The sequence below is a fragment of the Diachasmimorpha longicaudata genome, chromosome 3, assembly GCF_034640455.1.
Source record: "Diachasmimorpha longicaudata isolate KC_UGA_2023 chromosome 3, iyDiaLong2, whole genome shotgun sequence".
In the NCBI taxonomy this organism is placed as follows: Eukaryota; Metazoa; Arthropoda; class Insecta; order Hymenoptera; family Braconidae; genus Diachasmimorpha; species Diachasmimorpha longicaudata.
In genome coordinates, this window is record NC_087227.1 from 3,656,765 (window position 1) to 3,684,541 (window position 27,777).

At 36.8% G+C, this 27,777-nt stretch overlaps 1 protein-coding gene across 2 annotated transcripts in view; it reads left to right on the forward strand.

Annotated features, from left to right (window-relative positions):
- LOC135160686 (slit homolog 2 protein-like) overlaps nucleotides 1–27,777 on the forward strand; it is a 238,667-nt gene that overhangs the window by 25,993 nt on the left and 184,897 nt on the right. Inside the window, exon 1 of one of the 2 annotated variants that reach the window (XM_064117506.1) lies at nucleotides 26,167–26,264. The exons of the other annotated variant lie outside the window; for it this stretch is intronic. The gene's annotated coding sequence lies outside the window, so the exon portion shown is untranslated. Of the gene's footprint in view, nucleotides 1–26,166; nucleotides 26,265–27,777 lie in introns of those variants that run through there. 2 annotated transcript variants of the gene reach the window in all.

Sequence of the window (27,777 nt, forward strand, 5' to 3'; positions counted from 1 at the left end):
TACACATCATTCGTTAAAGTCAATCAAATCTAAACTTTTTTTGGATTACTATCGTTGACAGCTCGAAATGAATAACTGGCTTTCCCTTATCAACTGAACATCCTTCCCTTATCTCTTCACAATTTTCCTTAATTTGAGCATTAAGACTAGATAAACTCCAATTCGTCATTGCTGGAAAAATATGCTTTATCCCCCTTCTGTGCACGCTTTTACTTCCATCGATGTAACTGAAAAAAAAATATATATATATATTATATTATATATATATATAAGGGTGTGGAAATTAGAATAGGGAGCGAAAGCGTTTGCTCTTTCCGAGCCCTTTGCCAATCGTCCAAGCGTGGTTCGTTAACCCCGGGAGCAGAATCCACCGGATGGGGTGTGTTGCGGTGCTGCTTCTTTTTTTTGTTCTCTCTCTCTCTCTCTCTCTCTCTCTCTCAGATCTGTATTCACTCTCACTTGGACCCTTTGATTTTCCCCAGCAATGTATTTGAATGGTAGCTGTCACCCGCATGGAAAATAAAATCTAAATACGAAATTTGAGTGTTACATTTGAAGAGGGGTGACGTGTCTCGTACTGTATAAACAATGATTTCTTTTCATCTTTTTCTCCCCTTCTTGTCACTACTTTTTTATTGTTTTTGAACGTCATTCGCTAGTATTTATGCGCCCGCGTACTGGCTGGAGGGAAATGAGGTTGTTTCTGATCAAACAGATGATTTCGGGGTTGAATTGTGGATGGAGATGCTACGGAAACGGGCCAATAAAAATCATTGTTATTGAAAGTATACAAAGTATTCATTCCGAACATGAAACATTTGGATTGGGAAGCAATGCTACTTATCTTTCGCTCATATACATATAACCTAAGTTATAGTTATCTCATGAACATGTAGATTAGGTCATTAACAAATGATAAAAGAATTATCCAGAGTTTACGGGCTATTGCACAGTTTCTATAGGACATAAATCGGCAATTGTTATCTTATCGCTTCGCAATATTAAATTTACAATCGATTATTAGCGATATTTGATAATGATAGTTTCGTTTTACATTTTGAAAAACTCCAATTGCGTATCAAATACAAATGGCAACATAAAGATCATGTGTTATGATTCTTGTAGGGACTATAAAGGTCAAATACGTATTTTTTCACTTTTAACTGCTTTGTATCGTTACAGTAAAAATTGCACTCTTTAATGACCATTTTTCTTCGCAAAAAAAAGAAACAGACGTAATGTTTCCCGCTGGAACCAATTCACCCATATCTCCACTATTAATTGATAAAAATAAATCACCAAAATGCTTTTTCAATAGATTCAACTGATACTCCGAAAATTCCATATTTTCAGCTTGAATATGTAATTTTATACGAAATTGCAATTTTCAATCGCTGGACGTATCGACTGAAATGGAGGGAACAATCCAATAAAAACAATCGTTACCAATCTATTTACATTCCCCAATACATTCGCAATATTTATGCTACTATTACATTTCATGCCTCATGTACCATCAGAATAGCCATTGGCTTCTGTCAATTCGGGTTAATGAATCGAGCTGAAGGATGATCCATGTATAACATGTAATCGCTGGATCCCTGGAATGATGGATGATTCCTCTAACAGAATAAGTTTTCCTTAATCCCCAAATATTAGTTTGCTCTAAACCCACTAAAATAAGGCGGAGTATCTCAAGAACTAATGCCTCGATTCAGCTGTTCTTCAATGCCAAACATTGCCAAGAAGAAACTTTGTCATGAATTTTTAATTGATACAGCAATTTTTCCAAACAGTAACCTGCTTACAATTTTTTTTTCAGCAGCAACAGAAGAATTGGAATATTAAATCAACTAATAATTCGATTGAATCCTTCCTTATTACCAAATATTTCATTGCCTAGAGAAAATTTCATGCCAAATTTCAAATTGATCAATGAATTTTTCGCAAACCATTACCATGCGAGCAAACTTTTTTTGAACAAAACAGAGAAATTGGAATATCTCGAAAGATAGGTGAGCAAGGATAGTAAAATTTTGATTGATTGACGTCGAGTACATCGAGATGAATATTTTGACAAGTAAAAGATCGTTTTCGCGATGAACGAAAAAAAATTTTGGATAAAAATTAGACCTTTATAAGGCGTTTGGTGGGACAAAATGGCAATCACCCACTTTTTAGATGAAGTTTTGTTGGCAAAAATTAGACTTGAGAGGCTAATTTTTATGATAAAAATAACCTTCATTCCTTGTTTCGCCTCATTTTTACCTAACATTTCTTTCCGTGTATTTGCGAAAACCGGTTTAGGACGAACCCGAAAATTATGAAAAACGGCTGGACCAATCGAACGTAATTTTGGCACCGACGTAGTCCTTAGTGATACCTGTGATTTAATGAATTTTGATCTGTCTCCGAATAATTGTAGCCGTTTATTCTTTTAATTTTCTAAAAGATCGGGCCAAGTTGACCAGGTGCACATACATAGATGATGCTCAAATTTTGTCTTTTTACATTCTTCAACCATTCTACATGACTTCCACGGGAAATCAGAAAATCCGAAAATCGGATGATTAAGGAGCTTCCATTCGAAAGAAGCAAGTACATTTTTGCTTTTATGGCCCGCCAATGTTGCTGATCTTAATCGTTAAAGAGTATCCCTTAGAAGGTTATGATTCTCGCTTTAATCAAATGTATCACTAATCTTCACTTCTCTCATCAACAAAACTTCAATTCTTCGTCTCAAAGAAGCTTTCTCACAGTAGAAATAGTCATTCGGTTTTATCTCGCCACTTACCCCTTTTTCATCGCTTCAGTCATTGTTCGCGCTGAAAGGAAGAAATAAAAACCGAGGAGAAAAGAGATTTTCCCTTCAGCTGTAAACAGCCATCCTAATTCCCCCAATAGAAGTGCGGGAAAATATGCAGTAAGTACAGATTGAAAGTGCCATCAGTTTGAGGAGTTAAAAAAAAAGAGATAGAGTGTCCTTTTCAACCAAGAACTTGAGACCGGAGTCCCTTTTTTTACCGCTCGTATTTGCGGGGTGTCAAATCCACTTAAGTGATTGAATACGTATAAAATAGAGTGAATAAAATAACCGAGGAAATATACGGAATTTGTTTCGATGGAGATTCTTGAGGGGACAGAAAACGAATAAAGCACGGAGCATTCGGCATTCGATACAGAATATTGATATTCTAGAGAGGATTCCTCTTCACTCAACAGATGCCTTTTACGAATGCGACTTTTCTTACTACTCAGACGGATTTTCCTGAATAAGAAAATAATTTCGGAATTCAAAGGAAAAAAATCTATAAGGAGAATTTAATTATCCAAGCCAATATGACGGGATATTGAAGGGGAATAGCAGAGTGGCGCCGAGTGACTAACATTTTTATGGACCAATTTATCAATATTAGACTTTCCCGAAAGTATCATATATTAATTGGCGCATAGCAAAATAGAAAAACATTAATATTTCGGCAGTTTACTGTGAACGAGTATATGTATTGTAATTAGTTGTGATAGACGGCACCATAAAGAATTTTTTTCGTTAAAAAAAGGAAATCGTTCCAATAGTTTCTGTCCATTGACAATCTAAAACTACGGTACCATAAGAAATCCACTAAATTTCAACTATCATCAACCTTCAATTTTCAGATTGCACCAAAGGAAACATTCCGCAAAAATTACGGAACTCGTACTCGCACGAACATCTTTAGTAAAATGACGTATCTTTTCTGTAATTCGGGAACGAAATGTGATTGTAGTGATTTGTAAAAAAAATACCATATCGTGAACTATACGATAAAAATTACTATACCGTATAATTCCGTATACGGTGAGGGTGCGCAACTGCAAGTTGCGTAATTTTTACTAGATATTTCTCTCTCCGCAGCTCGCCTAGCGATTATTAAATCGACTGAAAAATTTTACGTGACAGTATTATTGTGACAGTTTCGTAAAATTTCCTTCGCTTTCATTTCGCACCGGAATTACGGGAAAGATACGTAATTTTTGTTGAATATTTATCTCCAAGCGCCATCGCGCATACAAAGATTTTCTCATGAAAATGAAGAATATCAGAACGATCGCATGGATAGATTACGAAATTATCATTTGATTCAGTAGATATTAGCACAAGGAATATTTCAATATAAAATTAATTCAATTCGCTCACGTATTTTTTGAGATATTGAGGACAGATTTACGAAAATTACTGCTTATCAATTAAGCTGAAACAACGCTCCAAAATACTGGAAAGTAACACCGCTTAAGAGAAAAGTTGACATTTCTAACTTGAAATTTAGACATTTACACAATTTTTCCGAAAAATGACCACGAGATTCCAGATATCCGTACATTTTCTAAAAACACTTTATCTTCACATTGCAAAACACGTTAAATCATCTCCAAGCAAAATTGGAAGATTCTAAAATCATCGATCCCAATGCTTTCGTTCGGAGGGACAAAATATTTCGAACTGAATTTCCGGATCATCTACTTGACAGAAATCCCAGTCGAAACCAAAAAAAATTATCTAACACACAGAATGTGTTACTTATTCATTTGAATGCCCTTCAGCGAAAAAGGGGACAATCTTCCCAAAATATATGCACTAACACACCTATACTTTTAATATATGAGCGGTTATGTAGCTGCATCCTGCACCACATTTTATGTACCCACGTAAAAGCGTAGACCTCTTCTCACCACACACCCACCAAGCACTTTCTCGTCGTTCTCTCCCCCGCCACCCTCTCTCCAACCCCCGCCAACAAAAAAGACTACATCCACATTTACCTAGAGGTTCATGTATGACGATTTTCCAACAGGAAAATACCAATACATAGGAGGACGTATGTACCCTCTCGCATTTTGTAGCCACCGCACTGCAATCGAAACACATTTACGTAGGATCGATAGCAGCGATAGGAAGATTTTTAAAGGTTCTCTCGCCCTCTCTCTCTCTCTCTTACTTCTCCTTTCAAACTCCCTTTCCCTTCACATACTCTCTTTTCTATTCCTGGTAGGCAAACTTTGCCCGCTCCCTGTGTTGAGTACCGCCAGTGCCCGATCGTCCGCAATAATTCATCTTTCGTATTCATTGATGGTGAATAGAGCGTATATCGGTAGAGTGAGGGGTGGGGTTGTGAGAGAAGAAGAGTGCAATTTACATCGTTGGGAATGGAGCTCCTCCGCAGATTTCATGTGGTTCTTCTTCCCGTTGCGCTGGGGAGTATAAAAGGGAAATAAATATCTTAAGAATATTTATTACCTCGGGGTTTTTTCGTTTTTAGAGAGTTTGAAAGATTTTTATTTGAAAGAGAAACGTTACTTGGCCATTTTTATTTTACGGTGATAGAATGTTACATTTATAAAAACTAAAAATATGTCCCTCATATCCTTGGATCATATGACATGTTCATTAAAGTCTTATGAATCTTGTAAAACCCCAAAGTACAATTGGAATGTGTCGTTATTAAGAAAATTTAAAGTCCCATCACTTTTTAACTCCTGGCATCTTTATTATGGTCGAGGAAATTATGATAAACACAATGTGGGAGCTGTAACTGAAAATGTTATCCCCTAATTAATTATCTAAGCTTTAAGAGTAGATAATATAAAAATAGTTCTCTGGTATCAATTGGGCGGTTTATCTAACGTATGAATAGGAACAGATTATATGTTATTTATAAACCATAAACAAAATACAGCTTTTTGTATGCATACCAATGTAATACTCAATGATTAACATGTAGTTAGCCTTCAGTTAAACCACTCAATTTATTCTTCGTAATTGGTCCATCTAATTTTCCAGAAACCTATTGAAGCTACCGTTTTTTGTTTGTGGTTGAGAAAAAACCCATTACTAACCACCCATCAAAAGCCCAAATTATGCTTATCGGTTGCTCCTTCATGAGGGCCCCTAAAAGTTAGTTGAAATAAGATAAAATCAACTGTCTTCACATTCATAATTCTTCCATTTCCAAATACCACTTGAGCATGCAGTTTCTGATATTAATGGATGCAAGAAGATTGCCATTCCCTAATTGAATGGAGGTTAATTGGTCCTTTCTACCACTTCAGGATTTAGTCATGATTCCCCTCAGAAGTGCTACCACATGCAAATGTAAAATTCATAGATTTTTTTTCTATACATCCAATATCACATAGATGCTTTGCCGCTCACATGCGTCAGCAACAATTTTCATTAAAAGTTGTAATTCTCATTTTCCCTCCAACACGAGGAAAACTTGGACTGAGTGGAGAAACGTGTATTGTCAGATGGTGAAATAGTTAAATGTTCTAAAAGATTTCTAACAGCTTCAGTGTACAGTTTTGGGGTTTTCGTTTGTTATATGCAGGGGCTAAAATCTAAAATCGCCGTGGAATATTTTCGCGCAATGGATAGAAGGCATTCAAAGCGATTGAACGGCATTTATATCCGCCCTAGTGAAGCTAATTGAGGAGGCAGACTGTGTTAGAGCCATTTGCCCGTTTATATCAACCGTTGTGCTGCAATGCATGAATTCCTGCACGTAATAGCCAGGTGTGCTGGGAATACTGTGCACAGTCGTGTTCACAAGTTGATGAGATTATTAATCATAGAGAATTTGTGCGTTGGTTGAGAGGATTCAGATCTTTTCTTGATTGGTAGGGGAATTATTGTTCGTCAGAATGGGGGAGAGACCATTTGATTAGCTTTCCCGACACTAATGGTGACGAGAATTCCATTAGAGATTATGTGATCGATGACAACAGGGTTGAAGTTTGATGGACTGCTGGCAGAAATTTATGAAACGTTCAGATCATTAAAGCTTCTTACAATCTGATCAATATACCATTTCTAATATAACTCATTTTTCATTCTTGAATGGAACATAAATTTTTGCTGACCATCGAAGAATTCTCTTGCCATTGTCTTGGATCTTGGATAAAGATATTACTCAGTTAAGTAATGGTATCTTCATGCAATCGGCCAAATATTGAACATGACACAAGGAGAGAATATAACAAAGTTTCTTAAATATCTGACAAATCTAAATGTCCGTTTGTTCCTTAATGGTTGGTAGCACTAACGCTGCTAAGTAGTCAATCAACACTATATCATTGATTATATCGATACAAAATTTTGATGTAATTATCATCGAGGTCTTTGCCACTAATGAATATTAGGGATTTCCGGAGATTTACGGAATTCATCAAATTCCTCATTTCTTGTCTTAATTTCCATGCATTATGTGGATTTAAAATAATAATTTATTTCAATCCAAACCAGTATCTTCATTGAATAATTCAAAATTATATTGAAAATACTAGACATTTCAGGAAGGATTTTATAAAATCCCATTAATCTCAGTCATTACCAAACCTTATATCACACGTTAGTTTTTCAGCATTTAAGGATTTCCTTATTTTTTGAAAAAGTGAAGGCACCCGTGATTTGGGTCATCTATAAATGCTCTCTACTTACTTCAAAAGTATGACATAACAACATAACTCATTTGCATATCCCATATTCACCTAAATATTTGAATTTGACATTAAAGCCCATCCTCAAAGGAAGGAAACTTTCTAATTTTACTTAATCGTACAAAATTACTCATTATTATTGGTAAATTTACCACCTGTCTGAACCTAATTATTGAGACCCTAATCGTAAATCGTAAATTTTCACAAGTTTTAAAAGACTGACTAAAATGATTTATCCCCATGCGTTGTATGTCTATGATATAAGCTCATGATATATTTCTAGTTCGTCATCTTCATTTAGCGCAGAAAGATCCTAGTTGAACGGAACGTTGCAAACCACCAAATCCAAAGATAGAATCACCATCGCTTTAACCACCCTTTGACCTTAGACCATTTCTCCTAAAATCCTTATAATCAATCATCGCCGACTTTGCACTGCCCGAACCACAGCCCCATCATCAATTGATTCACCACAACGACACCCAGACCCACCTTACCCCCAAATCTTACTGCAAGGGCAACTCGCCCTGGATTTACCCAATGACGAATAGTCCTCGAGACCACGGCTCCTTTTTCCCCTGGCTTTTTGGATGCTATACCGGACCACAGGGTGCACATCCCAGCTTATAACTCTTCTCCCGAGATTCTTAAACTCCCGTAGAGGTTTGCTCGTTCAACACAGGAAAAAGAAAAGTGAAAAAAAATACGAGAGGAAGAAGAGATAGGGTAACTAAGTAGAGGTTAAAGGTATAGGAGGAATACTCCTTTTACGATTTTGTCGGCGCACTCCTTTCCAGTTGCAGACCACACGGGGCTATATATCCTGCAGCACTGACCAGCAATTCCCCTCCCTCCATTCTTCAGTTATTCCTCCCTTTTTTTTACTCCCTCACTCACTTCAATTTCTACCATATGTACATGCCATATACATTCTCCGCTCTCTCCTCTCTCTCTCTCACGGGGTTTTAAAAGGATATATGTACTCAGCGTTCCTCCGGTGCCTCGATCCCGACGTTCAATCGATTTGAAAATCGACGCTGCTACGTGCCTCGGGAGAAAATTCAGGAAATTGACGACTCGACTTTGCACGTAGTATAAACCCACCTCCCACTTGTGCCCCCAATACCAAACGTTCTGGCTGTAGAATTAATCGTTCGATCATCCATTGATCGAATTCTTAGCTCATTTTTTTTTCTTCTTTGCAAACGTGATGAAAAATTAATTTTTTTACGACCGTGTGAAAATTTATGCGGGGAATTATGATTATTTCTATATATTTATAAAAATATGTCCGCAGCGAAGTGGTACATCCACATCAATCGACGTCTCTCAGTCGAATTTTTCCGTAATACCTCCTAATGTAAGAGAGATAGCAAAATTTTTGTTATTGCATTTGTTGTAGAGCGCAATTCGCTTCACAAACAAGGTGCTAATAAAAATTTTGTAATTCTCCTTCAATTCTGAGATATTCATAGAAAACTGGTCAAATGTCAAAAGTGACTTATCTCGTTTTGCCATTTTGCTACTGACATGTCGCAAATATCTGGAATCATGGAATATTAGGGTTCAATATATTGGGAAAATCAATCCGACAGTTTGATAGCCTTCACCTCAGGATGCGCTTTCGATTCATCGATTTGACTTCAGAAGATTCAAGTGTTTGTCCGCCCGTTGAAATGCCGTTTTCTATCGAATAATCATATTGCTCAAGCATTCGTACAACTGTCGATATGACGTGCAGATATACGAGTGGTGATGTGTATTCTTTTTTTTTTACAACTTTTCCAATCTCGTGTAAAGTTCGTTTTTATCGTCACAATCGGCCATTTGTCCTCTCTTTTACTCCAAAGCATTGGCAATCGATTCCCTCCAAGCAAGAGCTGAATCGACTATTTGCGGGGAACAAACAACGATATGCGGGATCAATTTAACACCATCTATCCGAGGGTACACATTGAGGTGTGTATATGTGTGCTGGTAGTTTTGAGGTTATCTATGTACGGAATTTTTTATGAGAATCGGTGACAATGGGATCTTTGAAAGTTTTCTGACGTTTCGGTGCTGGGAAATGTGATATTTTTTGATGAATGAACTTTATAGGGTCGGTTAAACATTGACAATTGCGACAAAAAAGTCAAAGAGATTAAGCGTAGAAGTACGGTTTTCAATATCTACGGTGTAACGATTACCTACTCGAATTTTATCAGCTCAGTAAAAGAAAGAAATATTAGAAAATTGTTGTTTGACTTCAAAATATAATTTATCCATATTGTTGATGCTGCAGGATATTGAAACTGAAATATTATTGATTATATTTTGGTTCTGTGATATATTGATATAATTATAATGTATTCGTAAATATCATGATAATTTAGACATATATCTGAAGATAATTGGAATCACAAGCCGAAAATTTTGGGCCTTATGAAGCATTTTTTTAAGGTTCGGTTATATATTAACAATTGCTAACTGAGACTGGGAGAGATCTATTGTGAAGGGAATATTGTTGTATGAATATTATAATCTTTATTTTTTACGAATAATTTGTATATGTTGTTCACTGTATCCATTACCGTAATTATAATACATCGAGTATGTTTCACATAGCCAGGTCATTCGGTCATAGTTATATGTCGATAATTCAAATGATGATAACACAGTATATTTCAGTACGAGAGAAAAAATTTCATGCTAGTAGGAAAAATATTTTTCGATTAAACGTGATTTTTGACCTGAGTTTCTGGGAAATTCTTCGCCAATCTCCGAACTTTTAGCAAAAATCTCGATAAATTTCATCTCAACAGCACTATATTTGTTCACAACCGAGACTTTGCGATTTTTATCAGTACTCGTACTGCAATTTTTGTAGAAAATTTCTATCCGTGTAAATTCCGCCATCCTACATATAGAGACACATTCAGCCAACATTACGGAAGTGAAGTTTGCTCAGCAATTGCACAAGTGACTTGGAAAATTTAAATGGAAATATCGGAATTTTTTACAGAATACTCAGACAAAAATTACGAAACACCACAAAAAATGCGTAACGGTTTCGTAATATCATCAAGCATATTTCGCTATGAGATACGGAGAATGTATGTAATTTTTGTTCCATTGTGCTACCAATATTTTGGTCCGTACAATTAACCTACCGCAAAATCCCAAATTAATCTTTCCAACTTCACGCTGTCATTGATATCCATTGCGCAATCCACCATAATATTTTGATTCATCTGTGGATCTCCCATGCGTGCTTTTCATTAAATTTTTATCCCGAATAATAAAAGTAGAACGTCAGCTTCCACCGTAAAAACTAAAATAAACTAGAAATAGAAATTTCATTATCTCGCCCACGTACAGACGATAACCCCAAACAATATCTCTGAAATACCGTAATAAAAAATCGTTCCCCCAAATAACATATACCCTGCCCCCTTCTTTCAAAAAAATCATACCATAACGGAAAATGTAGACTTATCTTCAATTTTTCAAATTGCGAAAAAAAAACTCACCAGTGGAAAAGAATAATAACGGAAATGACGAAAACGAGGGGATGAAAAGTCAGGAGAGCGGAGTTATGCTAGGGATCTGGCATGAAGCATCTGTGCGTCCAATTTTTTCTCTCCCTTTTTTTTAATACTCTTTTTTTTAAAACGAGTACTGCAGGTGAACCCTTAGTCTCTCGTATTGAACAAAGGGCGAGAAGTTGAAGTGGCGATAAAGACAAAGTGAAATAAAAGAAATAGTGAAAGAGGACACTGGAAACTACTCGCTGCTGCACGTTCGTTTGCTGGTAATCCGTCAGAGGGTGGAAAGAGGGAGGGACGATAAAGCCCCCCTCCTCCCTCCCCCACTCGTCATGGATTTTATGTTATTTTTAATCCTTTCGAATTTTTTGGGATATTTTTCTGTTTCTGCGTTTGAGCTAAAACAGTTTCATGGTACCTGAATGAAATGCCGGTCAGTATTACAGAGAATATTCTATGCTTCATGAATATTTTTGGTGAAATCAGAATTTTGATCAGGTAAATATTGATTTTGCTGTCGGTATGCTTGCGGGATTTCTATGGAGAGAGAAAATGAAAATAACCACTCATAAGGTTTGCGTAATATTTGAGAATATAATGGTTGTTTTCTCTACCCTGTTGGCATAGAGGATATCGACAATTATGTGTTATATCCCAGGTAGAAATTAACAATTGCACCAACAATTGGGTCAAGCTTGGCAAGTTCAGCTTGGTCCAAGGATGAGGGCCAACATAGGCCCACTAGTACAAAGCAGGCCTGATCCAAGCTCATCTTAACCAAGGTCTGGCGTCAACCAGGGCTTGGAATTAAATAGACTGAAAATCAAAATTAATACATGTTAATTTTCTTTTGCATTTGTAACATAGTTATAAAAATTCCCTATCAAACACTTCAACGTAATGTATAAAAAATTTCATATTGCAAAGATAAAGTACTGCAGGTGATGTCTATTCAATGCATCAATAAAAAAATTTTTGATTTTTTAAAATAACAATAAAAAATAGTGGACTCCAGTCAATTTTCCATAATTTCATCACTCTATTGGTATAACCGTTGACTGAAGCCAGACCCACTCTAAAAAGTTCCAAACTGGACAACAAGCTTGAACCAAAATATGAACTAGGCTCGCCACCAGCCTTCGGGGTGAACTGTCGAAATAACGTTGGCCCTAGATTGGCATCAGGATCGGTTGAAGGGAAACCCATGCTAGGACACGCCAGGCTTGGCAGTTTAGAGTCAACCAAGGTCCGCAATCTATCCCAGGGATATATTCAGAATCGACATTCTATATACAGACGTTTCATCTGATTTTCTAACGGAGCGAAATTGTATATTTGTATAAAAAATTGTCCCCCAAGACACGTTACTACTTTTTTCCTGTCATTATTGATAAGAATTATAGTCTCACATAGCGTCGCATAAAGCAATCCATTCATCATTCCACTCCCCCACGAGTCTCCCTCTATATAATTATGAACAATATCAACGCAATCCAATTGGAAACAATAAAAAGCTCCACTGAAATCGCCACCTGGCTGAACTTCCTCGATAATAATCACCTCCATTTCATCAAATATTATCATAAGAAATGTATCACAATTACTCCCTCAGTGAGGGTAGAATTTAAAAATTGAAATTGCTGGAGGTGGTTTCCAATTGGGCGGAGTGAGTAACGAAGGAGAGGAAAAGGGGATTGAAATATACATTACAGCTGCTAACGTCCAGGGTGAGTGGGTGGTTTTGGGGACGAGGGGTGTACGTAAATTTTCGAGGGGAGAGTAATACCAAGTTTTAGTATTCACGTATTAAATACATGTGAATGGTTGTTAGTACGGTCACGCCTAAAACCGACCTCCTGCCATCATGATAATTTATCAAAAGATTAGAGGTGCCCCCGTAAGGCTCAACTCCTGTAATTACCGCCTCGTTTTGCCCAGCGGGCGCGTAACGATGTATTCAAATTTATGACGAGTCTTCCTTTACCATGCGATATCGCGTTTGTGACTTGAGTTATATGCGTGTACCCAGCTTTTTTTATAAACGGCTTTTCATGCTTTTTTCATTTGCTTTGGATTTTTGTTTGACAGGGGAGGTTTATATTGCATGAGATGAGAGAGAAATTCCGAGACCTCTTTGAGAGAAACTGTTAATGAGCTTTAATTATGTTGCAGGTCCGCATTTATAATATTTCATAATTAAACATTTACGGTTTTCAGAGGGTTTTCATATTAATGAACGATTCTCATTGTTTTGACAAGATGCGAGAAGTTAAATCACTTTTAAATGTATGGAATCGTATATATTTTAATAATATGTTGTTTCGCGAACGGACGCAAGGGGTTGGGTGGTTAGAGTGCTAGACTAGTTTGTTATGGTTCCGGGTTCGATTCCCGGCGACGGTGATCAAAAATTTGTAGCGCTCCAATCTCAGTTTCACTGCCGAGTGGTAGTCTCCGTCAACAGACGACTTTATCTAGCCAGGTCTTTCCCTCGTCCTTCGGTGATTGCGGGATTGCAAATCGTAAAAACCCGCAAAGGTATACGAACAGAAACTAACAATTTTATCATTTTTCAATGTTATAGACTGAGGATATATTGCAATATACACTGTGATTATGTGATGGTGGGAATTTTACCAGATTCAATATCTTGGCGAGAAGCACAATATATTTTTTACTCTTCGGATCGAACCCGAAACTCTGAGGATAATCAATCTTCCGATCTAACTACTGAGCTGTCGCAGAATGCTTGAAAGTTCGTCTAGCCTATACGAATTAAAAAATCACATTGGTTTTCCATGTTCAAATCTTATAATATAAATGAACATATTGATATGATAAGCCTGATTTTTCCGGTCATTACTTTTGGATTTTCAAGATTATTTATTATATACACCTTTCGCCCCTAGTCAAAATAACTTCTGAACAACTTTTCTAGCAGCTGATAAGCATTCTTGAATCGTAACTTCATTGAAAAAATATCTCAGATTTCCAATTACTAATCACTAAAAAACAATAAGGGAGGCCTTATTAGTGAATAAAGCCTAAAGATACGAAACTGCAGGGGCTTTCCTTAATCATCACAGTCTGATGAAACTATGATCCAACCGCTATGCGCTTAAACTTAGCTCAATGTGGATAAGGTGTCCTCAGCAATTTCAGATGATGGCATGATCCGAATGTTCTACTCAGTAACTGGACAGGTTTTCTTGAAGTATTAGTAATCAGCAGAACCAGGATGTATCCCAATCAGTAATACTTCAGAAAAGCCTTATCAATTACTGACTGGCTTAATTGGATCCAAACATTATTGAATTTGGATAAAGTCGCCTGCTTATTAATGGGCTATAGGTTTACCCAGATCGTAATGGGATCATCATTCGGACAGATACAGGGTATGTGACGGCTTCCCTGACGGATCACTCGATACCGGGATGGAGTCGTACACCCAGTCAACTACTAGTCAAATACTAGTCGATCTCTGCTCAATTGATCGACCGACGATTGGCGATCGACCAACCATCGGCTGGCAATCGAGTAGCAATCGACTGCCTATCGACCAGTACTCGACCATCGGATGAGTGATAATCGCTGTAGTGCGATCAGTGTATGAAAATGACCTCGCGGGTCATAGGTTATCAAAAAATTGCACGAAACCCCTGCGAAGTTTCTCCAGTCTTGGAAGAATCCACATATTGCTACGGTGGTATCACTTTCCCAAAATACCGACATTGCACTCACGGGATAACTCGTGGAAGTTGTCTTTGACATACGCCCCGATATGTTGGATTTCAGAGCAGTGAAAACTGCTCCACAAGTCAGCTAAAGGTGTGTTATCATTATCAAAAATAGCTAATGAGATTCGGGACTCTACGAGGTGCCCTTTTGAATGGTTTGGTTTCCATGGGCATGAATGACCATTATATCGCATGAACAAGAGTTGGGCTAGTCCTCTCCTCACTCCAAGGGTATAGATAAAAGGAGGGGATGAGTTCACTGACGAGGACTAGAAAGACAATCGTCCTCTTTCTTGCATTTTTTCGGTAATGGTTTGGCTTCGGTTTCTTTGATAGTATTTCTTTGTAACTTTCGCTTACCATATCTCACGTCGTATTTCTCTAGACGCCAATCATCAAATTCCTGTATTATACTACGAGCAGTGTTCCTGATTCCTTAACATTTAAATTGATGCAATAACTCTGTAGAGGTCGTTACAATCTATTTCACGGTTTATTTGAGGTATTTATTATTTTGTGGATAATGTGCTCATGAAGTTAATACTATTACGTAACTTGTTATATTTGTATTGCTATTGTCTTAATGGTAACAGTGATAATCATTTTTATATCAAGCACATAAGCCTTGTGAATAAACAAAAGAAAAAGAACTTACTATACATGATTTTTTTTATATTATTATGTCAACTTCTCAATGCTCCATAACGGAACACAAAATTCAGTATCTTTTCAAGATCTTTTATTGAAATTGTAATTCTCAGAGAGTGGGACGCCATGTTGAATAATTTGACCACGATGCGGTCACGAGGTACACTGAAGGAATACAGGAAGCATAATTATATTATCAAGTGCATTCGCAAAAATCAGAAGCCAATTTTCCAGGGTTTTCTTCATTCACTTGCCTTTTGGGTTCTACACCTCTATTTAGCATTGAAATAAAGGTGTTCGGTCCGCTAGACGGCGTCACTGATAGTGATCGATTAATGATCAACCAGCCGTTGAGCAAATACTCATGTCGATGCCCAATCGACTAACCATCTAGTAGCCATCGAACGATCCGCCGGGTATTTCAGTGCCTGAACAGTGTCATAAACCATTGTTTACCCCTAAGAGTTCCTTTACTACTTGCAGATCTTGCTGCAATCTGAGCCCAATGTTCCTGGATATAATTTACACTCAAGATCTTGTTAAAACCAATTAGTAATACCTTGATTATAAAATACACAGACGTTGAAGGAAATATGATCAAACCGCAGTAAAACAAGTCTGAAAAATATAATAATATGGTAAAATACACTGGCGGGTTATTATTCCATTATCAATTCACATTGTCCTATTTCGTCTTACAGTCCAATTTCGTCCCCGGCTTAAATTCATCATCTAGTTGGAAGATTTATCTATCTCCCATCCTAACCATGCCATGCCATTTCATTTTACCCCAATCTCGTACTTGATAAGCCTACCACTTTTACCCCGCTATCGATTTTACCCGATTATTCCACTGAACCCCAGGGATTTGATTAATCTACAATCTGTGTATCGGTTCAATTTATCCCTCCGATTAATTAGCCTGTCATCTGGTTCACTCCATTTTACCCCGCCATCTCAGCAGCAATAGCATTCTGGTCATGTTTACTCCAAAATTCATTTTGACTAATTTCATTTCATCAAACAATTTACTGAGCCATAACTAAGAGAATTTACAAAGTGAAAAAATATCAAAAATTAAATTAATTTGCTACTCGGTTCTACCGCCTACTCCAATTGACTCCGTTATCCCAATTCACCGCACTGTCAGAATAACTCACCACTCCGGTTGATTTTAGGGTTTCATTTAACCACTATCGCATTTTATCCTGCTATCCGATTTTACCCCATTGTCCCTTTTATTCCAATTTTTTTATGATACCTTCTCACTCCCATCGTTGTCCAATATTATCCCACCATTCACCGCGGTCGCAATTCTTTTCTGTCTCCTTCTTCTGATGATTAATTGCCTATATCAAGCGAGAAATAATAGGACCTGCCACCAGCAGCTGCACAGCACAGAAGATAGCGGGTTAACCTGCCTTCACTGAAGCTAAGCAGTAGCGAGTTGGATGAGCAAAGGGATGGGCGGCTGAAAGGGAAAATGGCTGAACGATCGGGGAGGAAATGTCTTGAGAACCACTGAACCGATTTTCTCTTCAACATGGAAGCTCATCCAAATGTATTTGTTCATAATTGTGAAATTTATCAATTAGCTACAAGACGACATTCAATTGTTCCCCATCAGCGAAGTGGGAAATTACGGAAGACACAAACATGTCTGAATCTTAATCCAAGGCTGGCTTAGGCCGGACTACAACTGAAAATTCAAGACTTTATCAGTCCGGTTTAGGCTGTGAAGGATACCATTTTTCCAATCTCTAAAGTGAGTCTTGAAACAGGGTTGATAGTCCGGTCTAAAATAAATCTTGATGATATAGATTTCGAAAGTTGAACGAACCGTTACACCATTTCACAGCAATGTGATAGTGACGCCTGAATCACGGTTGTCAATATACTCCAATAGTATGCAATTGAATACACATAAATGGGGGAACACAATATTTTATTTGTTCACTTAAGCTTATTATTTAGTTAGAAAATTTGAACATATATAAACGACGAGCTTTTTGTAGTTAAAAACTGTATGTATGCTTCGAGCCTTATTGAACCAAGGCTTACCTGACTCTTGAGTCAGAGTTAGGTATCAAGGCAACACTAGCCATTACTGAACGAGTAGAGTCTGAGTTGAGTCGCAAATCAATGTTTTTTTTTCCACCTGGCCAAGATTAGGCGGTTTTATTGTCTCTACTGCCTTCTCCTATGTGGAAATAGTTGCACGAGCTAATAGTAGTTAGTTCATTATTAAGGAACGCGGATCTCTCACCCAGAGTCTCGCAAGACAGTTCTCACGCTGAGCCCGACCCTCCCATAAGCATGAAAATTTTGCATTGCGGGTTATCAGTTTTTTAGGGATTTTTAATCATAAACGATTGGTATTTCTGGCTTTAACAGTCTATGAGGAATTTAGTTATTTTTTCATCTGAAACGAAATATATATTGTAGTTCGGGAATAGTTGGTGGTATTTTGAGAAATTGAAATATTCCTGTTGATTTATCGGTCGAACCAGCAGGAACATATTTGATGAATTCTATGAAAGTATTGGGTTTAATTGTGGATTATCGATTATTGCCCGCAATGTGGAAAATCAAACATTGCTATATTGATGGTATGTCAAACTTTTTCTATTGAGAGATGTACAATCGATATTATAAATTGAGTATATTCGAGATATTAATTATGTCTAAAATATCCTACTTTACCATCTCTCAACCATTTCAAAGACCCATCACTCGTATACGGATAAGATTTTTTTACCTTCATTCTTTTCAATAAAAAAATATGAAACCCAACAACATCCGACAAAACGGAGAAAAGTAAAACTTTTTGTTGCACTTTCAATTTGGAAAACAAGACAATGACATTTGCGAGTAAATATTTTTCCTCTGCTCCCTTGTTCCTCAACAAATAAAAAGTAAAGAAGAAAAAAAATAATACAAGAGTTATATGTGAATACAGAAATGACCTGGGGTGCAATCAAATTTTAATGCTCTCGTAATATGAAAATTCGCAAGTGAACTCGTTGAAAAACCTGTTGGCAAACATCTCGCGTTCTGTGTTCACATTGCGTTTGGCTCTCACTGGGGAAAGGGTAGTAGAGGGCTATAATAATAAAAATATGGAGGTCGATGGTCCAATTGGCCTCTAATTATGCAAGCATTGAGAATGTAAATGGATTCAACTCGTTGTGAATGGTTAAAATTCTGACGCTTTGTGTTTTCACGCATTCAATCACTAGTTTTTTCCAAATAATAAAATAAATGGTTGGGATTTTTCGCAAAATGCATAAATCAAAGAATTGCTCCACTTTTTTCATGTTTATGCGGACAGAAGTTCAGAAATTTTCCCTCGTTTATATGCAAACTAAGCAAAATATATTTCAAATGTGAGGAATAGACGATTGAATATGTTAGCTATGTCGTGAATTATAAAGTGAAAAATATTAATATAAAACCACATGAAGTAAAATGATATCTGATATATTTTATCAATAAAAATATGGATGAAGTATATGGCTCCTATCCATAAAAATATATCAATTCCCATTCACTTAACAATACCCATTCTCAATGTGCTGAATCCAAAATCAATTCCCCTTGAGCGCTGAGCCGTAATGGAGACCCCAAAACGATGACCATCATTATCCATTCGAACACTTGAAATTTCCCTCTGCCTCGTCAACCCGCGTTTCAACAGTACAAATAATTATTACCTCCGCGTCGTTTGGCAACGTTCAAACAAACCGAGACGACGACTAAAAGCGAATGAACCCTGCGGGCCACTACAGATCCAGTCTGGTTTGAAATGTTTGCCTTGGTACACGAGGGCCAAACAGTTAATCCGTTTGTTACCAAAAGTCTGGTACTCCAAACCCTATTGTCGATAGTTTTATGTGTTCAACACTGACGGACAATTGTCCCTCGCTCTAGTTTCCCCAATCGTGACATAATTGTTTTTAGAATTTCTCCTCCATTTTGCTGACATTCTGGTTGAATAACACGTTGTAATACATTTTTTGAAACACGTGCTTGGTAAAGTCCCTTTTTCACCACCGTTTTTCATACAAAAAACTTACTTTCCATCAGAGCAATGACTTTTCGGTTACAACAACTGACTTTTTAATTACACCTTGGGGTTCGCTACAGTCGTTGGATTTTCAACCAATCCTGTATCGTTTTACTCCTACTACGTGCATAGCTAAAAACATCAGTTCCGTCATGCCAAATGTATTGCATCAGCCAGTACGCATCAGTCAGGCGCATCGTCAATAAGAAATTCGTAACTAGAAAAAGGATATCTGTGCAACGACACATCGGATAACGAATTTGCAATCGATCATTCGCATTCTGCGAGTCTTCAATGGCACAGAGGAACAAAAAATATTTTTTCCAAATATCCAGTTACTTATGAGAAGTATTTATTTTTTCAAAATTTAATTTCTTTGGTCTAATCACTCTCCAGGGGGATCGAGTTAGGTTTAAACTATGATAATCATATTCATTAATAATTATTTTGTTTTTCTAAATTACCGATTTTCTCGAGGGAAGAATATCGATGAAATATTTAATTCTCATCATTATTGCAGGAGTTCACTCGAGGTTATAAGTAACATGATCATGCTCTAGAACAATATAATGAACGCAATTCGAACCTTATCAGCATTGTCAGAGAATTACTCGATTTCCGAAATAAAGGATTTAGAAAATAAAGCCTTCCCTGAAGTTAAGGAATGTTTGGCAAAAATAATCTCAAGGGCAAAAAAATTTACCGCCAGAATAATCTATACACCAAAATTTTGATAACTGTTCCAAATAATTATGTCAGAAAATAGCGTATGTTAGACGTCGGGAAAAGGGGGAATGTGAAACGGATTTGTCGATATTTTCCGTTTTCACACTTGAATGTAATGCCTTATTTGATTCATATCTTCTTGGAATGGATTTCCAAGTCCTTCAAAATATGTGAATATATATTGATATAAATTAAAATTGATATATTTACATATAAATATTTATATTGACGTATATTTACATATGATAGTTATAACAAATATATCGTATACAGTATATCGTTATATCCTGTTATAGAAATCTCACAAGTTGTATTCACTTACAGTTTCCCCAAAAACTTAACCCAATTCCACTACAAGTATCCTCTCACCGTTGCCATTGTCCCCTCGAGTGTTCGAAACAGTTCCCGAAGATAGTCGACAAACAATACCGAGAAAAATAACTCGAGTACAAAATAGTTGATGGTATATCCAATAGTTGGCGAAAGTACTGGGGTCACAGAGTACACCTCCTCTCCCTTCGCGTTCTCGCTCCGGCCCTTGAACGAACCGCTGCGCATCATCCCACTCACACTAACATGACCCTTCACCCCCACCAAAACTGGGAGAGACATTTCGCCGTGGAGTACAATAAGGTCCGAGGCACTCGGACTCGTTAATAATGGCACAGGAGTACCCCACCATTCGCCATCGATCGAAAGCACACGGGATAGGAACAATGAACGGGAATGCATTACACGCTCCTGCGCTCTTCCCATCTCTCTCTATTCACCACCCAACATTTTCGCTCTTCCTATGTACTTGAACATAAATCTCAAACCCTTCCAAAGCAGACAAATTCCTAAACAATTTTTAATCTCGCTCCGATAATACTCTCGAGTTATCCAATAATGTCCGCAGCACAATGTGTCGGTAGATTGACATTAAAATTATTGATATATTAATTTATTTCCCTAACATTCCACCCCAATTTTTTATTATCGACCATGTAATATAACCAGGCGATATTAATATCAATATCAATATGAATATGTGAGGATATGGTTTATCAGGTGTGCAAATATCACATAATGAGTAGATTTATTGTTATAATAAAATATATTTTTATATTACTCTAAAAATGAAAGTGATGAACTAATATACTTGAAAGTAGCTGAATATATACAGTTATTATACATCAATGGTCGGTAATGTGATATCAGATTTATCTATTTCAAAACACAATTTATCCGAGAATATATTTTCGTAAAAATATATATGAAAAATTGTGTCCGCAGAGACATTCAAAGATAATCAAATAACTCATGAATTAGTAGTCATGAGGGGTTAAAAAATCTATTGAAATAAAGAAAATGATTGTGTAACAGTAGCAGTACTGCTTCATATGCCATTTACCTTTATGGCCCTCGGGGTCACACATATAAACTCTCTACAAAGCCTTTGCCTCCTGAGCAATATGGTAGGTGGTAGGCTATTCTGTTTCATGCCATATCCGACAATCATACACGGGGGTAGTAAAACGCCTGCAATCTCAGAGAACAAAAAGAGAATTGAAAAAAAATAGGACAAAAATGTTGGACAAATCGTTCGATCATATTTCTTTGAGGCTGTTTTTATCAATAAAAAGATAGAGATTCGCATTGATATTTTTTTAAACTCTCCCTCATACCTCCTCCCATCGATGGCGTATAAAAATCGTGTATGCAGAAAGACAAAACGAAACTGCTATTAATAAAATTTCATTTTACCGGCGACAGTGCAATTGAGATTTATACTGGGTACATCCCCCCTATCAAAATGAAAGCTTAAATCCCTGTTGGGAGCCTGAATTACGATCTATGTGTATAACCCGGTACTACGTTATGTATCTGTATATGAAGCGCATATACGGCGAGTATGTTCGGATTGTGTATACGAAAAATGCGGGTATATCACTTGTGCAAAGTTATATTTCGTCAGATTATGGAACACTCAAACAGAGTTCGTACCATTCAACTCGAAAATTATATTGGCCTTAATCATAAATCTCTTATTCACACATAATTTTATCGTCTGTGAATTTTCAGGTTATTTAATTACGGGATTCAGTACATCGGGCTATATATTTTCAGCATTATGTGTTTATAACGGTCAGTTTAATCAAGAGTTTTTCAAGTTGAAGGTGAGTTACAATTTATTTCATATTACCATTGTCAGAGGGGGGCTTAGCCCCCTGGCCGCTTGGCCCGTCAACTCCAGGGGGGCCTTGACCCTCTCCTGATTTCATTCGTTCTTTTTCACATCTGTGTTCAGATATTCGTACCCACTATACTAATGGAGCGATTTTCATATTATCTCGACTCTCGACGCTGGAAGTTGGACGAGATATATCGATTGGGTGGATATCGACACGACAACTAATCGATACAATCCCTATGTCATATCTGGGTCCACCTTTAAGGTGTTAAACATGCCAATTTCTGAGCTTGATTAATCGAAAATGGCGGAGCTAATCGAAACATGTTAGTTGATATTGAAACTAACGTATATAGCAAAGAGGTAACGACGGCGCGGCCACCAATGGATCTAGTGCGTAAAACAGAAATTAGGATTTTTATTTCTTATAAAAGGCTCCATGGGTTTTTGTTTTGTGTTTGTTTTGTCTCTATCAAAACAAATTTTTGATAGAGACAACGATATATTTTTTAGACAAACATGAATTATTCTTCATTGTCGCTCTATTTGTGATATTTGAAGGCAATACAATTTTCGAAATCACTAACAATAAATCTAAGCCAACGAATTTGCATTGATTCAGAAAAACATTATTTTGGTAATTTTGGAAGAAATATTTCTTTGGTTTTCACTGGGTGTTTCTCTCAGTGCATGTAATCCCCATATGATTGTGTAGGAAGTTATACAGATGTAGATATTAGAAGAATACAGAAAGCTCCTAAATTTTGACACTTCCTGCTTTATTATTTAGGAAGGTGTTTTCAAAAATTTTTGGTGATGTAGGAAAATAGCATATTCATTATAATAATTATAGGCGTGGCTATTCGCACCGGGTGTGAAAGACGCTGAAGACTTGGGCATGATGTGTGTTAAACACGCCAAAAAATTCTCCGAAATACCTGAAAGAGGCTGAAGGCGAAAACTCATATGCATTGTCCGTGTGACACACCTGCGTGCTTCACGCCCCCGGTGAATAGCCACAGCCATAATTCCATCGATGTTGTTCTGGGGCAGAATTAACTTCTCGTTCTCATAAAATCAATCTTCTTGGTTTAAAAATCTGGTGCGTGGAGTTCCTACGCGTGGAAGACATGAAACTTCCTAGTGATATAATAAAAATACATATCATTTGGTATAAGAAAAAAAGAACCACCTCTCGCTAGAGAAAAGATAAGAACGTGATGGAGTGACCAACGCTTTTTTTAAACTCACATTTTATAAATTTATTATTATGCGAAGTTCAAATTGATTATCATCGCTGTGCTCTAGTGGATTAATATTTATAATATTTGCAATTGGATTGTGATGACTAAAACACGATGGAAAATGTCTTACGTCTATTTAACCTAGCTTTATTTCTGTAATGTGATCGTTCAACTCGTTTTGTGTCCAAAATTTCGGGGACGTTAATTAACGCTCCCCTGCGATAATTAAATCGTTCTCTTCAAATCCTTTTATTACAGATGTTTTGTAGAATGTTCATATTCCCAACAAATCAATGAATTTTTATTACGGTCCTTATTTTCCAAAATCTCCCAATATTTTATTTTCTCCGCGTTTCATCTTTCCTGATCGTCAGTGCCGTTGCCCAACTCCAGGTATAAAGGCCTCAGTCCCGCACTCTTCTATTAGGGACAATCCACGCCATACAAAATCTTTTCTCACCTCCCCTAAGGGTTCGGAAACACCTGCCCCCACGCGTCTGTCGTCATGGTCCGGTTTTTCGCTTCAGACTCCCAACTTTTAGCGATAATAGCAGTATCTCTCGTCAGTATCTTTAATAGTATCTTCTGAAGTTTACACGGCAACGCTTATTCTCAATTAACTGAAAGTTTATCAGACAGGGGCCATCTTTAGAAATAGTTTTTTGGTATCCCTTTAAAATTAGTTGGATTGTGTCAACAGTGAATGAATGTTTAAATTCGAATCTTTGAATTCCTTTTTAATAAATGGATTTTCACAAACACTTTTTCAGTATTATAGCGGTGAACAAATGTGTAAATATGAAATATATTTCTATACTAATTAGAAATACATTTAAAGAGCTTCATGGCGTAATATATTTTTCTGGGATCAGGGCGGAAAAATAGACCTTGTGTAGGTAGTTTAGAGGTAAGAAAACGATATTCTGCTCTCCCATCATGAAAAATAACTTCTCCTCTAGATGAGACTTTCTTCATGATCCGTGACAGCTATTTCCCATCTCAAACCAACGTTCGTTGTAATTTCAAAATACCCCCTGAAGTAAAAACTATTCTGATCATGACCGGGCCATCTTAGTAAAATCTACTTATCCACTAATTTTACTGTGTAATACGTCGTATCCTCCTAACCTCTTCGAAATTGTAGCGTAAAATATGTGATGTGTGATTAACTACGAATTGAAGATTAAGGAAGGACAATAAAAATGAGTGATGAATATATTACTCAATTTATGACGAGTGATGACAGTGATATACTTCCCGAATTGCTGGAAGACGCACAAATTTATTTTAATGAGACTCTACCTGATGAATCGCAAGTAACATACATAAAACGTTATGATGATTTCATGAGATGACGAGACCAAAACGAATGTGACTCTTGTGATGAGCCAACCCTAATGCTCTATTTCGGCCATTTCATCACAATTCAGTTAATATAATGGATCGAATTGGGGAAAAAATATTTTTCTCGTTTTGCTTCTTGACTTCAGAATTGTTTCATATCGTGATCGTTATTCGATAAATATTGCATTCAAGTAAAACAGCGCTCCACGTCAAAAGAACTACGTGCTACTGGAAGACCCGGCTTCCAGTCCCGGCTGGGTTGAAGCGGAAATTTTTTCTCTCTAATTCTAATTCTCTTCAAAAGCCCCCTCGTCTTCGGTTCAAGCTGCTAATCTCACGTCCTTCCTTAAAACAGAGCTTTTCTTGACTTCGCGCATAATAGACTATTGTAGGCTAGCAATAATATAATATATCACTGGTGAACACTTAATATTCATGTGAATTATTGACATTAACTATGTTCGATAGTCACAAATGGGATACCTTTGTTGCAAATATTAAATCTGTTTAATTTCGTCATATATTTCATCACCATTAGCACAGACACATTTTCTCGATATAGCCAATATGATTTTATTGGAAATGGGATAATGCTTCAATAATCAGACGTGTGAATCCTTTTTATTTTATACGCTGGAAAGGCACAACCGCTCTGGTTCGTTTCCTTAAAAGAACTAACTAATAGACTAAAGAGCCACAACACCCTAAACCTGATGTCTCCCATCAACAATGGTCCTACTCATGCACCTCTGTATACATTCAGAAAAACAGAGCATACACATCACCCCGAAACTTCCTAGAATTTTCTCTCATAAAAATGTTTTCTACTCTCAAGTGTAAACACTAGAATAAAAGAGCTTCTAATCGTACAAATACCTATTCATTCCATTTGAAAATTAATTTTTGACAAACATTCGAAATGTAAACTCCCATAGATTTATTGTTAATTAGGTTAACAATCACGATTATGATACATTAATGATGAAATCATTGACTCTTTTCAATATTATCCATTCACTTCCGGAAATTATATCATTACAATGCGTAAAAGAAATTATTGCAATAATTTCACAACTTCATAATTGTCATTCGCCCGAAGTAAATAAAACTTATGGATTAACGATGCTTCTAACCCAGAGATCAAGGCGAAAAAGAGATGACCCTCTTTTCCCGACTACCCCGAGAATATGAAAAGAACAGAATTAATGGCCCGAGACTCGGTATTTCCAGAGGCGCCGCTGTCACTGTATGGTCGACAAAGAGACCAAGGGGATTTCAGAAAGGAGAAGCACCAATACTACACCGAGGGGAAAAATGGAAAATAAGGTGAATACTATGAGGGATAAAGCTCTCCTATAGCTGCGGCGACGTAATCGTTCGAGTAAAAACGTTACAATTTTATATGATAATTGTCAGTTTGTTTTTTTTGCTATCTCTGCAATTTTATGAGGGAAAATTGGGGCAGGGAAAATGAATAGTAGCAGCGTTGATTTATTCGAGACTTTTACGTGTAGAATCCGCTATCAGATTAAATGAATGTACCGCCCAGAAGTTTCACAAAGGCTTGACCTTTATGACCCGTAGAAGAGTGTTGACCCTTACGAAAACTTCTGATATGTATCAGGTGTTTGTTATTAATGTCTTGATTGTGTTTACCCTTATTCGTCTCACAACCCTAATGGCCCGGATATTGTCTCAAACCACTGAAGTGTTGACAAATGGGACGTGGAGTTATTTTGGAATAAAGAATGTGTAAGAAAACTACTGCAAAGATATTCTTTCGACATCCTTTGCCATTTTTTGCTTCCGAATGGAAGCTTTGTGACCGTACGATTTTCGAATGTTCTAATTTTCCTTGGAAATGATATAAAACGGTGACCTGGAAAAGTACGAAATTTGGACACCATCTGTGTATGCATGCATCGTCAACTTGGCCTACTCTTTCAGAAAGTTAAAGGAATACACGGCTTATATCATTCCGAGAAAGGTCAAATTTCGTCAAGTCACAGGTATTACTAAGGACTAAGTCTGTGCCACAAGTGAGCTCGATTGGTCCAACAATTTTTCATGAATTTTGATTTCGTTTGGAACCGGTTTTCCCAAATATTTCGAAAACTACGAAACCAATTTCAATTTTTCAACTCTGAAAATATTCATCTCGATGTACTCTACCAAAATATGTATACTCGTTAGCCCTAAGTTTTCGAGATATTCCACATTTTCTGTTTTGTCCAAAAAAGATTGTTAGCACGGTAACGTTGCGAAGGATTCATTCAACTTGAAATTGGGCATGAAGTACCCGCTTGTTTTCCTTTCCTTTTGACATTTCACATGCGTCTGTTGAATTTTGGGGACATCCCCGTATTTAATCTGTGAGATCTCGTCTTTTTTCAGGCACGGTGAAATGTTTACAAAAAAAACTGCTCCTAATAACTGAGGCACGAATTTGTTGATCTCGACTGTCGAATACAGACATAGTTTCAAGTACAAAAAGATTAAAAAAAGAAAGACAGAAATCGTTATAATTTTGCCAACGGTCAGAAGGCTACTCTATGTAGTTAAGCCTATTCTCTTGATTATCTTCGAGCACTTATAGAACACTTAATTCTGACCATGACTATTTCATCATATGTATTAATCCTATTTTGCTCGCCCCTCAAAAAGATTGTTCACAGGAAAGCCTTTTTCAACCCAAAATTCTTCCCCTCCTTCTACATTTTTTCTCATTGCACGTTAAGAATACATAATTCGGAGTCGGCTTGGATTGCAATTATCATTAATCTCAATTTTTCAACTCTTAAATCGAGTTTTCCCCTACAAGTACCGTTTCTCCCACACC